General features: G+C 37.0%; 1 protein-coding gene across 1 annotated transcript in view; it reads left to right on the top strand.

The window, feature by feature from the left end:
- Positions 1-301: 301 nt before the first annotated feature.
- LOC121427650 (probable cation-transporting ATPase 13A3) overlaps positions 302-8,120 on the top strand; it is a 54,448-nt gene continuing 46,629 nt past the window's right edge. The window contains exon 1 of the mRNA XM_041624158.1: positions 302-334. The gene's annotated coding sequence lies outside the window, so the exon portion shown is untranslated. The remainder of the gene's footprint in view (positions 335-8,120) is intronic.

Below are 8,120 nucleotides of genomic sequence, written 5' to 3'. Positions count from 1 at the left end.
AACAAGTTGTCTTCTTTTGTGTTTCAGAACCACAAAAATTGAAATAATTGTTTGGTTTCGTATTTCATGGATCATATTTATTCCGTTTCTTTTTTTTGTGCCTATGATGAGCAAAGGAGCAAAAATGATGCACGATCTTAGATGAATAACCCTGGAGGTATACGGAACACTTTCAAAGAAATACAACAAGGAATATAATTTTGAATCACATCGTCTTTCATGCGTTAGCCATTCGTCCACACAGCCTTTTTACTGACTATTCATCTAGCAAGAATCTTTCATTTAATATCTTTTATGCAGGAAATTATTTCGATCCACAAATTTCTCTATCAAGGTAAGCTTTCCTGACAATTCATTTTAGACTGATATCTTTTATGATCTACATGCCTAATCGATTCCATATTGTAACATAAAAATGTCTCTATCTGGTGAAGATAGAGACAAACTGGTTAGACATTGCTATAACATCAGCACCACTAGGTTATTTTTAGTCAGTCGACTCCGGTTGGTTAGTATAACTAGTAATGGTGTTTTTAATGAAGCAACCAGAGGATTGACGGTTGGAGGTCCTCTCCCAAAGACAAGAACTTTCAAGCTGCCTGCTTGGTAGAAATGACACAAAAATACCAATCGATCAAATAAATTTACAAATTAAAGTCTTTCTTTTAAACATCATAAATACAAACATGATATACACTTAATCTTCGTATATACATTACTGCAAGTCTGTGATACAGTCCAGAATTGGGTCTTGATGCCAGAGAGCCTTTTAAGAGGTCAGCTGCAATTCATGGCAAACTAGTACGGGAACTATCATAAAAATTGGGGGTTAATAAAGGACCTCTAGCAAGACATACAAAGGCTGACAGAAGAAAGAAAACTTGATGGCTATATGTAATGATTATTATTATAATGATAGTGCTTATTGCAAAATTTCATTGATATAATAATAAGGATAATGATTACTATTATTTTTATAAATATAGTTCTTATCATTATTAGTATCATAGTTAATCATTACTATTACATTATAATCATGGTTATTATTATAATTTTCTTATTATTCTATATTAAAAATTCCAGTATACATGTTATTGCAGACTCATTTGAATTTTACTCCAGATATTCTCTTCATGGATGTCAACCGAACGGTATTTCAAGAGACAAATATTGACAAAACCGATCGTTTAATCTATAAAAAAAAATGGAAAATAACTTCAACTCTAAGCCTTGTAAATCATGGGCGAATTAGATGTTATCTTTACAATAATCAAATGGTTAACAAGCTCTTATCACTTTTATTTGAACAAACTTTTCTTTTAAAAAAACATTCATTTTTTTCGTTTGCACTCAAATTTGGTAAAACTTATCAAGGATATGAAAAATCAGACCAATAGTAGAAAACGGGTACCCTTAAAATGGTGCTTATATTCTTTTCCTCTTTGTGTGTGTGTGTTTGTGTGAGGAGGTAAGCTTTTTACACTATTGTCATTTTACCTCTTTGGAAAGGCGCAGTGTATGTGTGGAGTAGGAAAAATTCAAGTCCTCCACAATTTTTTTTTCTGGTCGCGTGTGTCTATACCCGAAATAGTTCGGTGCCCCACCCCTACTCTTCCCTTCGCGCTTATTTTGATCATATAAGGATTGAGTACACGTCCTGTATCAATGGAGAACCTGTAAGGAAGACTTCTTTTTTCATATGTCCCCATTCCCTTTGCGTATTAGCACCATGGAATAAAACAGGTTATTGTGAACAGCTGGCAATTAGCGTCGATGTCCATCCTAGTTAATAAGATCCATTCATAAAATCTGACTATGAATCCCGACGAGCAAATGTTAAACTAACGACCTAACACTCATCTGACCATGACTATACATGCATCGCATCAATAACAACCCAAACACGTGTGCATATGCCGGTCAGTGGAGTGTGCGTGTTAAGAAATTTGTGAGTGTGCGTGATTGATTGAGTGCGTGTATGTTCCATTTGGTAAACGGTCTGAAACCGGCTTTAATTACTCGTTGAACAGATGACCAGGCATTAACAGCTGTTTTAAACACTTGGTAATGTATAAAGACACGGTTAATAGCCCACACAACACCAGGTATTTCATATATTCTCGAAAAAATCAAGATTGGAAGTGACCTTTGGAAACGAAGTCTTGAAATCACGAGCAGATTTGCGAGATGAAAATCGATTTTGCAGAAATGATCGAATAATTAACACGCGCTATCAATCACTCTTGTTTTCAATCATGACTCCGCTGACAGACGCGGCTTGATTTTCGTGTTGGAAAAAAATTATACGTCCCATTAAGCGGTTTGAATATAGGACCAAAGGTTTGTCTATGTCCTATTAGTATATACGAGTTTCTCTTGACTATTTGATTATCTGATAATTAGTATTTCTGAAATACAATATAAGCATCAGTGCATTCAGACCAGACAATATTCGGTATCGTCAACGCTTTCTTTCTTTGAAATGTATGGGATTCGTGCCGATATTTCATAAAGCTGTACTATCACACATATTTTGAAAAAAATCCTTTTTCTACAGTTTCACCGGTTAAAAAGGAGAAATTCATTCAACGGTGATAAAAGGTTTACATGATTTAGTAAAGTGGTGAATTTTATGTAGTCCCTCCGATGTCCAAATAATTCATTTTCACTTTTCTACAGAGTAATAAAATAAATGAATAGAATAAGAAATGCAAAATATATGCTAATTTTAAGGCTCATTTGCATGAATCAAGCCAAAATTTATTGTGTTAATTTTATCGGCAGAAGCAAGAAAAAAGAATTAATAAAAAAAATGCTTGATTGAAAGTGTTTTCAATAAATAAGATCAATAGCGACTAAGAATTGTGAATTACTTGACATATTTCATTTAGGAGTATTAAGGTTCGAGCATATTAGCAACTTCCTCGTGCACATTGGCGCACTCCCTTTGAGTATATTTCATAGTCTACAGTGTTTCAGCCTTGCATTAAAACACGTATTTTGGTCTGGATCGATTGCCCGTGCTGTATTAGAGAGTATCCCTAAAAAGACAGAAATCCGACGAATATCCCAAGGGCTCCTGTACAAAATTTTCTATTGAATATGAGAGCATATTCAACAGTTTAGCGCGCATGCGCGAATGCGTGAAATCCGCAATGCGTACAACAATGAAAGCAATGAGACGCGCAGTATAGAGCACAATCACGCTTGATGACGTCATAATGAGCTACCCCCTTGCAAGTCGCATGTCGACGACCTAAATTGATCCTATGAAGTGATAATGGTCAATGTGATTATGACTTGTTCAATCAAATTGCTCTTTCTCTCTCTTTTTATTTTTTTGGGGGGAGGTAGGATAGGTGATAATGATCATATTAGATGGCGTTATTTTATGAAATACCAGACATATTTCACTGGCTAGGGCCAATAATCCACTTATCTGCGAGTCGTGGAATATTTTTCCAAACTCTTGGAATATTTCTGGTATTCCATTCTGCGCCATCCAATATAATATAAATACATTTAACTTGTTTTAAAAGATTGACCGAACCAGCGTGGAACCAGCCAGTTCAAAGTTCTTCAAAGTTTTCACATTGGTCCAAAACAGAACAATACTGTCGGATAGGGAAGGTCTGATGTCCGGATATTTAAGCATAATATACAACATCTTCTCTACCCTGGGTTTCTCTACATACATTATGCTTAACTACTTTCAATGAAATATATCAAATATAGCTTACATAGCTCCTGAAATTGCCGTTTTATCAGGAAAAAAAAAACATTCCGTCCCTCGATGTTACAACAAAACACTGTCTTTCTTTATCGTGTTTGACTTTTGGTATGTTTTGATAGCCCTAGGGCAGAATTATGATCTCATATTTTGTCGAAAAGGCGATACAATACGAAGAGATAGGAATACATGGACTCCCAGTCTTCCAAAAAACAAGTGTCCACGCGTATCGTTTTCACTTATCATGCTTATTAAAGTAAAAGCCTCCAAGCTCAGGAAGATTTAGTATTCATTTCTTTGACCACGGCCACACCGGTGAAGCCGACTCGATATCGACCAGAGCTATATTACTTTATACCCGAAGACATGCCATCGGTTAGTTTGGAATCGGTTTCGTGGGTGTGACTGCAGCGTTTTGCATAGTATCTTCTGAAAATCTTGACTGTGAAAGAAGAACTGGCGGAAATGGAGCCATTAGAGTTGTTCTTTCTAGGGATGCAGTCCCGATGCTTACTTTAGTCATGTCTGGAACGATAAACCCGTTTACGAAGCCATTTTATGCCACAGGGTATCCCATTGGTGACGTATAAAAGATAAATGTCACATTATAAAGAACTACGATAGATGAACTTTTATTAGTAAAGAAATTCCCTATTCCATCCCGGTAGTATTCTTAACGTAGGCATCAAAGTGTTTCGGCGTTCATTTCACATGTCTTGTTAAGATCACTTTGGATTAGTCACTGGTCACTGGTCATAATGTTTCAAAATCAGTCATTGGCTCCTATTGTTGGTGGGACTTTATGGTGTTTTCTTGGTTTAGGGAGAAAGAGTAGAGAGCCAGAACGCGCTGGGTAGAAGAATACAAGAAAGATGTCACCTTTAACCATGTTAAACGCCAAATGGAGGTGCCGTGGTTGTTACGCTGACCAGTGTCTTATGGTTGTTGCCTTGCTAGAAATACCAAGGAAATGTGATGAGTGGTATTTTGGGTTACTCTCCTGATTGGGCGGGTGGTTTGAGGTAAAAGAGAAATTTGTAGAAGAAAAACCCCAGTGAGGATAGGACTTTCACACAAGGTGATTCAATTGAAAGAGGAAAGAACATGATCCCGATGGAAATGAGAATGGATAGACAAGCGTGCTTACACTCTTTTCAAGTGGGAATATTGGGCTGCAATATATAATTCACCCATTTTCAACATGTTCAACCAATGGGTGTGTGATACACTAGAGTTGTTTTCTAGGTCTTCTTTTAGTCAAGAGAACATTTCTATTGGAAGTTCCGTCAAGCCTGGAGATCGTGCAACATGTGCAGTGTACGATTCGCAAAGTGACGACAAGTTGTAAACGAATTCCGTCTTTATTTTGATTTATTAAAATGATCCAGATCAAGCTTATTTCCTGAGGGATAATGACCCATCTGCAAGACTGGCCCGAATCATCTAGTCTAGTAAACTGGTAATAACGTTCATATAAGTGATTTTCCGTATATATTTTGTCCATTCGTGGCGATTCCCACGATCGAAAACGAATGAAAACTTTCATATTCACACCATAATTTCATTCATGTCAATTGTGGCGCCAATCATTATAGTGGGAAGCTAGTAAATGTTTAAATTCTAAAGCTCATTAATGGTGCCATATATTGTCGTGTACAAGCGCCCATGTGCTAAGAAAGAGTGTCGACTAACTCGTCATCTTCTTTAGATATTAGTTAATACCCAGAGCATGTTCGCCCAAGCCATTCCATCGCTCTAGCAGTCGCCCGAAACTGATTTATCGTAACACGCCTGCTTGCCTTCTTGTGGTAGACGTTAAACGAATTATCAACACTTAAATTGTAAGACATGCTTTCATGGTCCTAGATCAAATCTCTGTGCATTAGAGTAGAATAGGTCCCATTTTTGTAGAAGGAAACCGACAGCCACAGTAAGGAGATTATTGAGGAAAATAGTAAGTTGGGTTGTCGTATTTTTTTGTTGTCTTATTCCTGTTCTTTTATTATCCTTCTCTCCTTATTCCTTCATTTTGTCTTTACTTTGGTATGAAATGTCCAGGGGTGTATGTTTCCTGTGACCCCTCCGAATTCTACTCCTCTGTATCTCTGCATTACGCATCTCAAGGTTGTAATTTGCTTCGCTATGGGTGCCATTACAGACACCATGGCCATCCATGCACAATTTCATTTCTATCATGAACGATTTACAATGAACCTTGGGATTAAAATTATAGATAAGAATGGATAATCGTTAAAATTGTAAACGTAAATATGTTGTATCGCTTCGTTTCTTATAATATAGATTGTATAACATGTTGGCATTAATAGTAGTCTTCGTCGTTTGAAAGTGGAATGTGATAGATTAATGTATGAAATGCATCACCCGAAGCGTATTAGAATGCATTAAAATGCATTACAATAAAAATATGTTTTGTATTGTCACAAATATAATGCACTGTCAATGTCAATAATAGTTTCCAGCTATCGAGCTGGATAAAACAATAGCCGAATTGGAGTAGCCGGCGAAAGCCATAGTAGCTAGTATTGTTTAAATCGTGATGGCACACAGGATTATAGCATGCCAACCTATTCAGTGCCTGGTATTAAATTCCTCCATTCATTAATAAGCCTAAATTGTGGCAGATTATGATTTTTTAAACTCTAGACGCCATGTTAAATGGCTCGTGGCTGAATGGCCTGTCGATAGTTCTTTAATTTATGTATATAGTGTTTTCCTTTGCTCGTCAGATAACATTATCTCGCTTTTTACTCATTTATCTATACAGTGAATCTTTCTGACTCTCTTCTCTCTCTCCCTCACTCTCACACACACGTTATCTCTCTTTTTCCTTCCACGCTTCTCTATTATTTGTTTACTTTTTCCTTTTATCCATGTTTCCATCACTATTCTCTCTTTTTTTGTTCATTCACTTCCCGTATTCGATTCCCTCAAAAAGTATGTCGTCAGTGGACGTTCCTCCCCCGATCATTACTCATTTCCCAAATATCTATTGACGAATTATTCCTCCCTGATTCGCATTTCACCTTTTTTAATTATGCCTCATATTATTTTTTTATTTACGACGTATACAATGATGGCGGTATGAGGGGGTCGTTGTCTGTGTTCTGGAGGACACGTTGTTTGTCTGTGAGGGGTGAAGTCACCATCCCGCACCTGCCTCTCAATTAAGCATCCTCCAAATTCACATTTCCTACCCATCAATTCGTCTCCTCCATCTTTCCTCATCCCGCTCCCGATATCAACTCAGGCGTTTTATTAGGGTTCACCTCGCCTATTTCGCGGCTCCATCGCATGAGACATGGCTGTCCTAACAAACACGAAAAAAAGAATCACCACCATCCAACAAACAAGCATGGACGGAAGGAAAAAAAGAGAACAGAAAATCTCATCACAGGTTCCTTTCCTCGTTTCTTCTAAGCACCATCTAACCCACATCGCGCTATGTCCAATCTATTCGGAGGATGTGGGCTCCCGAGTTTCATCTTTACATCCTATACCACAATCTATTCCATTTCTGAACCATTTTATCTTGCGTCTCCATAAACCATCCTTGTACATTAACCCGTCCCTACGTTTTACCCAGGTCCCCCCAGCTTTGCATTTACCCTCTTGATAGCTACTTGAAATTGAATGTACTTAGACAGTTATTGGTTTGTATCGTAATGCTTCTTTCCGACGAGGCTTAAAGGATAGTTAGGGGTTTCTCCCAAACCCTCCTATTGATAGCTTATTGCTGGAGGAACCAGTACATTTTATTAACTAAAAACACTTTACCCATTGGGGTCAGCGCACTTTGATAAAAACTTGGCAGAAATTGATTCGTCACGTGCAAACAGATCTTTAAGAAAATGGTGGTGTTTTAAAGGTATGCCTTTAAAATGATAAGACACATTAAATTCGAAATGCCATAGTAACCTTAAATGGCATCATCTGGAGTCCAGAACTGATCAAAAAGTCAAATTTCTTTAATCAGAATGCTGTATTTTGTAGTCCTATGACATATACTAAATATAACGATCACATATTCGTCTTACCTTTAAACTCTTCGCAACATTAATGCAGCAACATTTTGACAGGAATAGAGAAATCACAAATTACGTCCAAATAATTTTGTTTCCCATAAAAATCGAATGGCTATAAAAATTCATCATAAATGTTAATCATATATTTTGTATAGTTTTATTTAAACAAAAATGTGTCAAGACTATTACATGAAACTTGAGGGTCCCAATAAAGCAAATGACCTCTTAAGAGGACAATGCCCCGTGAAAAGCGTGAAAGGTGACTTCTTATTTTCAATCATCATGGTGGATCATAGCGGTTATTCAAGACAGGATTCGTGAAAGGGAAGCGTTCGAAGATAGTAACA

The sequence above is a fragment of the Lytechinus variegatus genome, chromosome 14 (assembly GCF_018143015.1).
Source record: "Lytechinus variegatus isolate NC3 chromosome 14, Lvar_3.0, whole genome shotgun sequence".
NCBI lineage: Eukaryota > Metazoa > Echinodermata > Echinoidea > Temnopleuroida > Toxopneustidae > Lytechinus > Lytechinus variegatus.
This window is presented reverse-complemented; position numbering and strand designations above follow the sequence as displayed.